Source organism: Mytilus trossulus, chromosome 8 (genome assembly GCF_036588685.1).
Source record: "Mytilus trossulus isolate FHL-02 chromosome 8, PNRI_Mtr1.1.1.hap1, whole genome shotgun sequence".
In the NCBI taxonomy this organism is placed as follows: domain Eukaryota; kingdom Metazoa; phylum Mollusca; class Bivalvia; order Mytilida; family Mytilidae; genus Mytilus; species Mytilus trossulus.
Genome location: NC_086380.1, coordinates 53,611,465 through 53,624,495, shown reverse-complemented (window position 1 = coordinate 53,624,495; position 13,031 = coordinate 53,611,465). Strand labels below are relative to the sequence as shown.

General features: G+C 35.5%; 1 long non-coding RNA gene across 1 annotated transcript; it reads right to left on the bottom strand.

The window, feature by feature from the left end:
- Positions 1-290: 290 nt before the first annotated feature.
- LOC134681138 (uncharacterized) lies at positions 291-13,000 on the bottom strand. Its single transcript, XR_010100570.1, has 3 exons — positions 12,789-13,000; positions 993-1,140; positions 291-407 (listed from the first exon to the last, which is right to left on the bottom strand). It is a non-coding gene; the product is annotated as an uncharacterized LOC134681138 (long non-coding RNA).
- Between the last annotated feature and the right edge of the window lie 31 nt (positions 13,001-13,031).

Below are 13,031 nucleotides of genomic sequence, written 5' to 3'. Positions count from 1 at the left end.
TAGCCTATGGACCATCGCACTTCAGCTCTATAGCATCTACGAGTCCTATGAATTTTATCATAAGGATAACAAGTCTCCTTAATGTATTCGTGTAGAATTACAAAAGCGCTTCATACAAAACGTGCTCCAGTCAACGCTTTAACATACCAATAAAAAATGACAAACTCTACAAACAGAGGCTTTTAAATTAAAAAAAAATACATGTTTGAACTATCGACAAACTTTGCACAATAATCTATTTAATATAGATAGATACTAATTACACTAGAAACAATGTTTAAGTTGACATACCATCTTGGTTCTGATCCAACAAGTAACAGAATTCTAAGTGCCAATCGTTTGTGAATGTTCCAATGTTCTATAGCCACAGCCATCATTAGTCCACCAAGAAATAACATAGAAACGTCCTTAAGAAAATGTATTGTTCTTTTAAAATTTACATAAAAAGATGTGGTATGATAGCCTATGAGACTACTCTCCACAAAAGACTAAATGACACAGAACAATACAGTTAAAAAAATAGAACATCAAAATAATGTAATATGGCCAGCTCTCTTACAATAGAGAAACCCTTACTGTAAAAATATACAATAAATAGCACTTTTCAAACTTTTCGATCACAATTTCATCAGATTTTGCACTAAGTTAGCTGTTTCAATCAACTACTTAGTTACTTCTAAGATACAACGGATTTACAATTTATTTGTTTTCCATGTTTTTTCCCTTTAAAATGTCTTTTGAAAGAATAAAGTTTTTTCTGGTTTTGGGATTGTTTGTAAATGTTTTTTTTTAAAAGATTTTAAACTCCAGAAGAAGTGTAAGTTAAGATTGAACGCATGCGTGAATCAAAAGTTACAACGAAGCAATGTTTGATCCACCTGAAATATATAACGGTGAAAGTGCAAATGGAATTTTGATATCATAACATTTGATCACTACACGTAACGTTGTTCAAACTAAATATTACATATATGCACTTATTGTAAACTCACATTAAGATACTTGCTTGACACAGTTTTTGCACTGCCCAATCCTGTCAATGGCGTGAATAATGGGTAGCAGTGACGTCACAGCTATAGGTAAGGCCTCCGTTATCCAATACACAGCCATAAGTATAACTATATAAGCACATTTTGCCTCCTTTGGTGTAAAAAGAAAAACAAAAAATCATATTGTTCCCTCTTAGAAAAAAAAACCCCATCTTTATTTGTCATGTCCCCGCGACAAAATGTTCGGGGAAGATGAGGCGTACTTATTTTTAATTTTTCAAGATAGAAGAACTTGCATACTCGCAAGTGTAGGAAATTACAAATGTAGCTCTCACACTTTTAGACCATCTTGAGGATTTTTATTTTCTTCGCTATTGGATTTATTTTTAAAAAATATTAGTATACGTTTGATTCAGAATTCCGGGTTTTCCCCTAAATAAAGATTTGTAAGATTTATAAATAGATGGTTTCGGATTGTTGTCTCTTAGGCATGTTCCCAATTTCAATTCTCAATTTTATAGAAAATTGAACCAACAATTTATAGGAGGGGAGGTAAACGGACGGACGAACGGACGGACAGACGTAAACTTTATATCCTTCTTCTTTTAAACGGGTATATAATTTTACTTGTATATATATATATATATATAGATATGTGTGTGGTCAACTCAGTTATTTTATTGTTGTTGTTACTTTTGTTTATGTCACAAGTTTAATGTTACTTATATGACAAATAAAGATATTATTATATAATATCCAATCCAGTAGGCCACACCTTCCAAATATTATATAATATGAATATCTTCGGTGAAAAAAATTGTTAGCGTTACAACATCAACATGTCTATTGAATATACATGCATTTAAGTTGAAAGAAAGTTTAAACATTTAAAACATGAAATTACTAGTTACAGGTAGATAGATACACAACATATTGTATAAATTAACTGACTTTTGAGTGATTCGGTCAAAATGAAGAATATTTAACTTATTAAAGTACACTCTTGTTAACTTATGATCGAACATATAACTGATTTATTTTCAACAATACCTTTGAATAAATCAATCAAAGATCCTAGGATTAAAATGTAAGTGCACGAAGTTAAGACCAAAGCCAACATATCGTCTACAAACACAGTCACGCTCGAATCACGTTGGACAAAAAGGCAAAAATAAAATGTGTCTAAATTATATATATATATTTTTTTTTCCAGAACTATCCCAAAAAAGTTCATAAAATGATTCGCATATTTTGCATGTATTTATATGATTGTATTCTTAATGATCACTAGCTCGATAATTAGTCAATGTAATTTTGTCAATGTTTAAATAAATGTACGTATCTATTTGCTGAAGGAAAGTTTGTTTGAGTGATCATTCAAGTTGTTTGTTAAACGTCCAGTGACAAACATTATATACATATTCAGGACAAGTGCACAAAATAAAACACTCAAGTAATACAGGTACGAACTGTAAAAAGGTCAGATTCAGCTAAAAGGCGGGATAAGTAGACTGGTAATGTTAAAATGGGATGTCAGGGTGAATTTGGCTTACAAAAAAAAAAAACAGAAAAAAAACGGCGAAGTGTTTCGATGAAGGCATTATATTTATATGTATGGTACACTTTTAAATAAATTTGCAGTATAAAAACAATATAAGGTCAATGTCAGAAATATAATAACCTTTTTTTTTGTTTACGGCGCAAAACTGGCAAAGGGTTCGGTAGAACTTCGTCAGTGGCCGATCTAGAACTTTTCCTAAAAGGGGGGGGGGGGGGGGCTCCAGTCATGCTTCAATGATTCCCTATATAATCAACCAAATTTTTCCGAAACAGAAAGGGGGGCTGGGCCCCCAAGAGCCCCCTGGAGCCGCCTATGCTCGCCCTTACCCAGTTTTTAAGCCTCATACAACAAAGTTTATATTTTTCTGACATATACCTACTACATGTACATGTATATCATAACACAGCTTATAAGTAGTTCTAAAGTTGAGACCAAAATTAGGACTTATCCTACATGTAAATAAGATCTTTTCGATAACACGACTTAGAGTAACAATTCTCTTAAGAGGGTCTTATGACATATATTAGTCCTCAGACACCTTCGATAACACGACTTAGAGTAACAATTCTCTTAAGAGGGTCTTAGGGCATATATTAGTCCTCAGACACCTTCGATAACACGACTTAGAGTAACAATTCTCTTAAGAGGGTCTTATGACATATATTAGTCCTCAGACACCTTCGATAACACGACTTAGAGTAACAATTCTCCTAAGAGGGTCTTAGGACATATATTAGTCCTCAGACACCTTCGATAACACGACTTAGAGTAACAATTCTCTTAAGAGGGTCTTAGGGCATATATTAGTCCTCAGACACCTTCGATAACACGACTTAGAGTAACAATTCTCCTAAGAGGGTCTTATGACATATATAAGTCCTCAGACACCTTCGATAACACGACTTAGAGTAACAATTCTCCTAAGAGGGTCTTATGACATATATTAGTCCTCAGACACCTTCGATAACACGACTTAGAGTAACAATTCTCCTAAGAGGGTCTTATGACATATATTAGTCCTCAGACACCTTCGATAACACGACTTAGAGTAACAATTCTCCTAAGAGGGTCTTAGGACATATATTAGTCCTCAGACACCTTCGATAACACGACTTAGAGTAACAATTCTCCTAAGAGGGTCTTATGACATATATTAGTCCTCAGACACCTTCGATAACACGACTTAGAGTAACAATTCTCCTAAGAGGGTCTTATGACATATATAAGTCCTCAGACACCTTCGATAACACGACTTAGAGTAACAATTCTCCTAAGAGGGTCTTATGACATATATTAGTCCTCAGACACCTTCGATAACACGACTTAGAGTAACAATTCTCCTAAGAGGGTCTTATCACATATATTAGTCCTCAGACACCTTCGATAACACGACTTAGAGTAACAATTCTCCTAAGAGGGTCTTATGACATATATTAGTCCTCAGACACCTTCGATAACACGACTTAGAGTAACAATTCTCCTAAGAGGGTCTTATGACATATATTAGTCCTCAGACACCTTCGATAACACGACTTAGAGTAACAATTCTCTTAAGAGGGTCTTAGGACATATATTAGTCCTCAGACACCTTCGATAACACGACTTAGAGTAACAATTCTCCTAAGAGGGTCTTAGGACATATATTAGTCCTCAGACACCTTCGATAACACGACTTAGAGTAACAATTCTCCTAAGAGGGTCTTATCACATATATTAGTCCTCAGACACCTTCGATAACACGACTTAGAGTAACAATTCTCCTAAGAGGGTCTTATGACATATATTAGTCCTCAGACACCTTCGATAACACGACTTAGAGTAACAATTCTCCTAAGAGGGTCTTAGGACATATATTAGTCCTCAGACACCTTCGATAACACGACTTAGAGTAACAATTCTCCTAAGAGGGTCTTATGACATATATTAGTCCTCAGACACCTTCGATAACACGACTTAGAGTAACAATTCTCCTAAGAGGGTCTTATGACATATATTAGTCCTCAGACACCTTCGATAACACGACTTAGAGTAACAATTCTCTTAAGAGGGTCTTATGACATATATAAGTCCTCAGACACCTTCGATAACACGACTTAGAGTAACAATTCTCCTAAGAGGGTCTTAGGACATATATTAGTCCTCAGACACCTTCGATAACACGACTTAGAGTAACAATTCTCCTAAGAGGGTCTTAGGACATATATTAGTCCTCAGACACCTTCGATAACACGACTTAGAGTAACAATTCTCCTAAGAGGGTCTTATGACATATATTAGTCCTCAGACACCTTCGATAACACGACTTAGAGTAACAATTCTCTTAAGAGGGTCTTAGGACATATATTAGTCCTCAGACACCTTCGATAACACGACTTAGAGTAACAATTCTCCTAAGAGGGTCTTAGGACATATATTAGTCCTCAGACACCTTCGATAACACGACTTAGAGTAACAATTCTCCTAAGAGGGTCTTATCACATATATTAGTCCTCAGACACCTTCGATAACACGACTTAGAGTAACAATTCTCCTAAGAGGGTCTTATGACATATATTAGTCCTCAGACACCTTCGATAACACGACTTAGAGTAACAATTCTCCTAAGAGGGTCTTAGGACATATATTAGTCCTCAGACACCTTCGATAACACGACTTAGAGTAACAATTCTCTTAAGAGGGTCTTATGACATATATAAGTCCTCAGACACCTTCGATAACACGACTTAGAGTAACAATTCTCCTAAGAGGGTCTTAGGACATATATTAGTCCTCAGACACCTTCGATAACACGACTTAGAGTAACAATTCTCCTAAGAGGGTCTTAGGACATATATTAGTCCTCAGACACCTTCGATAACACGACTTAGAGTAACAATTCTCCTAAGAGGGTCTTAGGACATATATTAGTCCTCAGACACCTTCGATAACACGACTTAGAGTAACAATTCTCCTAAGAGGGTCTTAGGACATATATTAGTCCTCAGACACCTTCGATAACACGACTTAGAGTAACAATTCTCTTAAGAGGGTCTTATGACATATATTAGTCCTCAGACACCTTCGATAACACGACTTAGAGTAACAATTCTCCTAAGAGGGTCTTATGACATATATTAGTCCTCAGACACCTTCGATAACACGACTTAGAGTAACAATTCTCCTAAGAGGGTCTTATGACATATATTAGTCCTCAGACACCTTCGATAACACGACTTAGAGTAACAATTCTCCTAAGAGGGTCTTAGGACATATATAAGTCCTCAGACACCTTCGATAACACGACTTAGAGTAACAATTCTCTTAAGAGGGTCTTAGGACATATATTAGTTCTCAGACACCTTCGATAACACGACTTAGAGTGACAATTCTCCTAAGAGGGTCTTAGGACATATATTAGTCCTCAGACACCTTCGATAACACGACTTAGAGTAACAATTCTCTTAAGAGGGTCTTAGGACATATATTAGTCCTCAGACACCTTCGATAACACGACTTAGAGTAACAATTCTCCTAAGAGGGTCTTAGGACATATATTAGTCCTCAGACACCTTCGATGACACCACTTAGAGTAACAATTCTCTTAAGAGGGTCTTATGACATATATTAGTCCTCAGACACCTTCGATAACACGACTTAGAGTAACAATTCTCCTAAGAGGGTCTTAGGACATATATTAGTCCTCAGACACCTTCGATGACACGACTTAGAGTAACAATTCTCCTAAGAGGGTCTTAGGACATATATTAGTCCTCAGACACCTTCGATAACACGACTTAGAGTAACAATTCTCTTAAGAGGGTCTTAGGACATATATAAGTCCTCAGACACCTTCGATAACACGACTTAGAGTAACAATTCTCTTAAGAGGGTCTTATGACATATATTAGTCCTCAGACACCTTCGATGACACGACTTAGAGTAACAATTCTCCTAAGAGGGTCTTATGACATATATTAGTCCTCAGACACCTTCGATAACACGATTTAGAGTAACAATTCTCTTAAGACGGTCTTAGGACATATATTAGTCCTCAGACACCTTCGAAAACACGACTTAGAGTAACAATTCTCTTAAGAGGGTCTTAGGACATATATAAGTCCTCAGACAGCTTCGATAACACGACTTAGAGTAACAATTCTCCTAAGAGGGTCTTAGGACATATATTAGTCCTCAGACACCTTCGATAACACGACTTAGAGTAACAATTCTCCTAAGAGGGTCTTAGGACATATATTAGTCCTCAGACACCTTCGATAACACGACTTAGAGTAACAATTCTCTTAAGAGGGTCTTAGGACATATATTAGTCCTCAGACACCTTCGATGACACGACTTAGAGTAACAATTCTCCTTAGAGGGTCTTAGGACATATATTAGTCCTCAGACACCTTCGATAACACGACTTAGAGTAACAATTCTCCTTAGAGGGTCTTAGGACATATATTAGTCCTCAGACACCTTCGATAACACGACTTAGAGTAACAATTCTCTTAAGAGGGTCTTAGGACATATATTAGTCCTCAGACACCTTCGATAACACGACTTAGAGTAACAATTCTCCTAAGAGGGTCTTAGGACATATATTAGTCCTCAGACACCTTCGATGACACGACTTAGAGTAACAATTCTCTTAAGAGGGTCTTATGACATATATTAGTCCTCAGACACCTTCGATAACACGACTTAGAGTAACAATTCTCCTAAGAGGGTCTTAGGACATATATTAGTCCTCAGACACCTTCGATGACACGACTTAGAGTAACAATTCTCCTAAGAGGGTCTTAGGACATTTATAAGTCCTCAGACACCTTCGATAACACGACTTAGAGTAACAATTCTCTTAAGAGGGTCTTATGACATATATTAGTCCTCAGACACCTTCGATGACACGACTTAGAGTAACAATTCTCCTAAGAGGGTCTTATGACATATATTAGTCCTCAGACACCTTCGATAACACGATTTAGAGTAACAATTCTCTTAAGACGGTCTTAGGACATATATTAGTCCTCAGACACCTTCGATAACACGACTTAGAGTAACAATTCTCTTAAGAGGGTCTTAGGACATATATAAGTCCTCAGACAGCTTCGATAACACGACTTAGAGTAACAATTCTCCTAAGAGGGTCTTAGGACATATATTAGTCCTCAGACACCTTCGATAACACGACTTAGAGTAACAATTCTCCTAAGAGGGTCTTAGGACATATATTAGTCCTCAGACACCTTCGATAACACGACTTAGAGTAACAATTCTCTTAAGAGGGTCTTAGGACATATATTAGTCCTCAGACACCTTCGATGACACGACTTAGAGTAACAATTCTCCTTAGAGGGTCTTAGGACATATATTAGTCCTCAGACACCTTCGATAACACGACTTAGAGTAACAATTCTCCTTAGAGGGTCTTATGACATATATTAGTCCTCAGACACCTTCGATAACACGACTTAGAGTAACAATTCTCCTAAGAGGGTCTTAGGACATATATTAGTCCTCAGACACCTTCGATAACACGACTTAGAGTAACAATTCTCCTAAGAGGGTCTTAGGACATATATTAGTCCTCAGACACCTTCGATAACACGACTTAGAGTAACAATTCTCCTAAGAGGGTCTTAGGACATATATTAGTCCTCAGACACCTTCGATAACACGACTTAGAGTAACAATTCTCCTAAGAGGGTCTTAGGACATATATTAGTCCTCAGACACCTTCGATAACACGACTTAGAGTAACAATTCTCTTAAGAGGGTCTTATGACATATATTAGTCCTCAGACAGCTTCGATGACACGACTTAGAGTAACAATTCTCTTAAGAGGGTCTTATGACATATATTAGTCCTCAGACACCTTCGATAACACGACTAAGAGTAACAATTCTCCTAAGAGGGTCTTAGGACATATATTAGTCCTCAGACACCTTCGATAACACGACTTAGAGTAACAATTCTCCTAAGAGGGTCTTATGACATATATTAGTCCTCAGACACCTTCGATGACACGACTTAGAGTAACAATTCTCTTAAGAGGGTCTTATGACATATATTAGTCCTCAAACACCTTCGATGGCACGACTTAGAATAACAATTCTCTTAAGAGGGTCTTATGACATATATTAGTCCTCAGACACCTTCGATGACACGACTTAGAGTAACAATTCTCCTAAGAGGGTCTTATGACATATATTAGTCCTCAAACACCTTCGATGGCACGACTTAGAGTAACAATTCTCCTAAGAGGGTCTTATGACATATATTAGTCCTCAGACACCTTCGATGACACGACTTAGAGTAACAATTCTCCTAAGAGGGTCTTATGACATATATTAGTCCTCAAACACCTTCGATGGCACGACTTAGAGTAACAATTCTCCTAAGAGGGTCTTATGACATATATTAGTCCTCAGACACCTTCGATGACACGACTTAGAGTAACAATTCTCCTAAGAGGGTCTTATGACATATATAAGTCCTCAGACACCTTCGATGACACGACTTAGAGTAACAATTCTCTTAAGAGGGTCTTATGACATATATTAGTCCTCAGACACCTTCGATGACACGACTTAGAGTAACAATTCTCCTAAGAGGGTCTTATGACATATATTAGTCCTCAGACACCTTCGATAACACGATTTAGAGTAACAATTCTCTTAAGAGGGTCTTAGGACATATATTAGTCCTCAGACACCTTCGATAACACGACTTAGAGTAACAATTCTCTTAAGAGGGTCTTAGGACATATATTAGTCCTCAGACACCTTCGATAACACGACTTAGAGTAACAATTCTCTTAAGAGGGTCTTATGACATATATTAGTCCTCAGACACCTTCGATAACACGACTTAGAGTAACAATTCTCCTAAGAGGGTCTTAGGACATATATTAGTCCTCAGACACCTTCGATAACACGACTTAGAGTAACAATTCTCCTAAGAGGGTCTTATGACATATATTAGTCCTCAGACACCTTCGATAACACGACACTTTTATATCTTGAAGTGTGATTTTTCAAAGAGGGACTTGACTTGATTAAGAATAAGCGAATAATTGATAAACATTAATAATAAAATAAAATGTAAAATGGGCAAACAAAACTTATAAAAATAATCTAAAAAAATCACGGAATAGAAAATCAAGGCATCGGTCCAAACAGTTAGTTTCTTTTTATAGAAATAAAGTCTTTGCTGGATCATGTAAAATATTCCAATACAACATAATTCATTGACTGTGCCTACTCTTAAAAAAGAATGACATAAGGCGTAAGGATATCTTATATAATGGAAACAGAAAGTTTGATTTACGACACGATTGTCCGATTCAGTTTTGAAATGTAATAAAGAGAAATGAAAGATTCTTTGTTTTATTTGTTTTAGCATCATTATCCTATGAATAAAACAAACCACACCAAAGAATCATACAGAACTTGCACTAGACAACATTGTTTATATCAGACATCTACCAACTTAGTTAAAGTACAGTTCTTTAAATTTATTCGACTTTATTTGTTGTTGAATAAACAGCTGCGCCATGAGCGCATGATACGCCCGACGTCTTATGTGGAAGTTATATGCAATAATCATAAATAGTTTCTGAGAAAGTTTTAAGCAATAACCATTTATAGTTTTTGAGACACGGCGGGAAACCCCCCACCCTGTTTTTTTTTTGTACAAAAAACTAAATATCACTAAAATTAAATTTTGAATCAAAACCAAAAAGTATACAGATCTTTAGATTAATAATACAAAGAAGTGTGTAAAGTTTTAATCAATAATCATAAATTATTTTTGAGATACGGCGCGACATGTAAAAAAAAAAACTTCCCTGTTTAACAAAATACTCAATAACTCAAATTTTTTTTTGAATCATCACCAACAAGTATACAGATCTTTAGATAAATATAACAAAGAAGTGCGTTAAGTTTTAAGCAATAATCATAAATTGTTATCGAGATAAGGCGCAACATGTAAAAAAAAAACCTTCCCCTTTTTTACAAAATACTCAATCACTCAAAAATGAAATTTGAATCACCATTAAAAAGTATAAAGATCTTAAGATTAATATAACAAAGAAATGTGTAAAGTTTGTAGTAATAATCATAAATCTAAATTACTAGATATGGCGCGACATGTAAAAAACCCTCCCCTTTTTTTTCAAAATACTCAATAACTCAAAAATGAAATTTTGAATCATCACCAAAAAGTATACAGATATTAAGATTAATATAACTAAGAAGTGTTTAAAGTTTTAAGCAATAATCAAGAATCGTTTTTGAGATACAATGCGACACACCCCTGTTTTAGCTACAAAGTGCCGTAAATCAAAAAGTTTAAATCTTATTTTCACCAAAAAGTATACAGATCATTTGACCATCACAAAAAACAACTATATTAAGTTTCATGAAATTGGATAAGTCGTTCTCAAGTTACGGTGCAACATGTTTACGCCGGACAGACAGACAGACAGACAGACAGACAGACAGACAGACAGACGGACGGACGGACGAACAGACAGACAGACAGACAGACAGACAGACAGACAGACAGACAGACAGACAGACAGACAGACAGACAGACAGACAGACAGACAGACAGACAGACAGACAGACAGACAGACAGACAGACAGACAGACAGACAGACAGACAGACAGACAGACACGGACGGACGGACGGACGGACGGACGGACGGACGGACGGACGGACGGACAAACGGACACCGGACATGTGTATACCATAATACGTCCTGTCAAAATTTGACGGGCGTATAAAAAATTGTATTGGACGTTTTATTTTATGATGTTTTAGTACGGTTCATTTTATTCTCCTGCACAAAAACGGATTAAACTTAAAAGTGAAAATCGACTTTAGTAAATCTATGTATTTTTAATATATGTAAATATATTAGGTAATATGATACCCTTTTTAATCATATCTTGTTGAATAAGGGACTGATCGTCGTTTCACTATTTACATCAACATAAGTTTGAAATTGGCTATTTTAAAATATTTGTTTATCGTCATTTTAAGTGTACCAGGAAAAAAGGGATTGTTTACGAGGTTTCGGTTTAAGTTAGTAAATGGAAGCTTCAATGTAAGTCGACTATGCTGTGCCTGATGGCGAATTGCCAGATTTTTATGTTTGTACTGATTCTTTTTGTTTGTACATGTATAACGGTTTGTTTACATTCCATCAAGGACTGTAGAATCTTTTTTTTTATTTGCGGCAAAACAGAGTCTTTACAGATTTTGCTCACAACAGATTTCACACACAATTAAGTTTTTATTCATTGACGCCAATAGCATGAATAGTCCTGAACCAGTACATGAAATATTTACCACTGGACGTTAAGTAACCAACGGTCAATTAATATATATTTACATACTCTCACAATTCATTTCTTTTCAAATACATGTTATAGTAAGTAATGCATACTGCATTGCTCTCGTACAGTAATATTCTGTGAAGTGGCTACATATCAACTTTCCATTTAACATGTTAACTACTAGTACTTTTCTTCATGGATTTTTTTTGGTACTAAAATCACAAGTAGTTTTGTTGCAGGAACACTTTTTACTTATATATTTGCACTCGTGAACTTTATAATGCTGTATGAGTGTCAGACAAATGATATACACAAGAAAAGATAATTCTCGTCCTTACTAACATGAATCAATTAGCACTGGACTTAAAAAATAACAACCAATAAACCAATCAAACGAACGAAGAACTACGAAGTTAATGAAACTCTTGGTCATATACATTTTCTATCAGAATTTAGCAAAACGGAAGGTGTATACGCCTTGTAAATATACAAAACATTAATTTCTGAAAAGAATTAATAAATCACAACTGTCTAAATAATATACAAGTTGGAGAGATGTGTAGACATTAATTTTATAAATTGTATATATTACATGTATGTTATTATATGGATAAACAGAAAAGAACATATGTTCCTGCATAAATTTTATATAAACATGATAAACACGGATATCTCGTAGGATAGTTCATCAATTTGGTCCTTTTTGTGATCTAATAATGTAAATAAAATTAAGAAAGGAAATGTGGAATATATCAAAAAGACAACAACCCGACCATAAGAGCAGACGACAGTCGAAGGTCACCAATGGGTCTTCAACACAGCGAGAAAATCCCGTTGTCCTCAGCTACCCTCTAAATAAATTTGTGTACTAGTTGCATTATATAAGAAAAGATGAAAACAAATCTTACCTTTGTTTCAATGCTATAAATAATTGGTAATAGTATTATAGGTGTCAGAATTATGATAAAAATGTTCCTCAATCGAAGTAAATCTCGTAATACACCCATCTCTCGGTTATAAGGTTGTGATGGTTTAAATCATATATATATATATATACAAACTGTCAACTTCTCTTCAAAGGTGACATGTAGGTATCGCTATATACATAGATAGATGTGACTTTACCTTTCTTTAATAGTTTACAAAAGTAC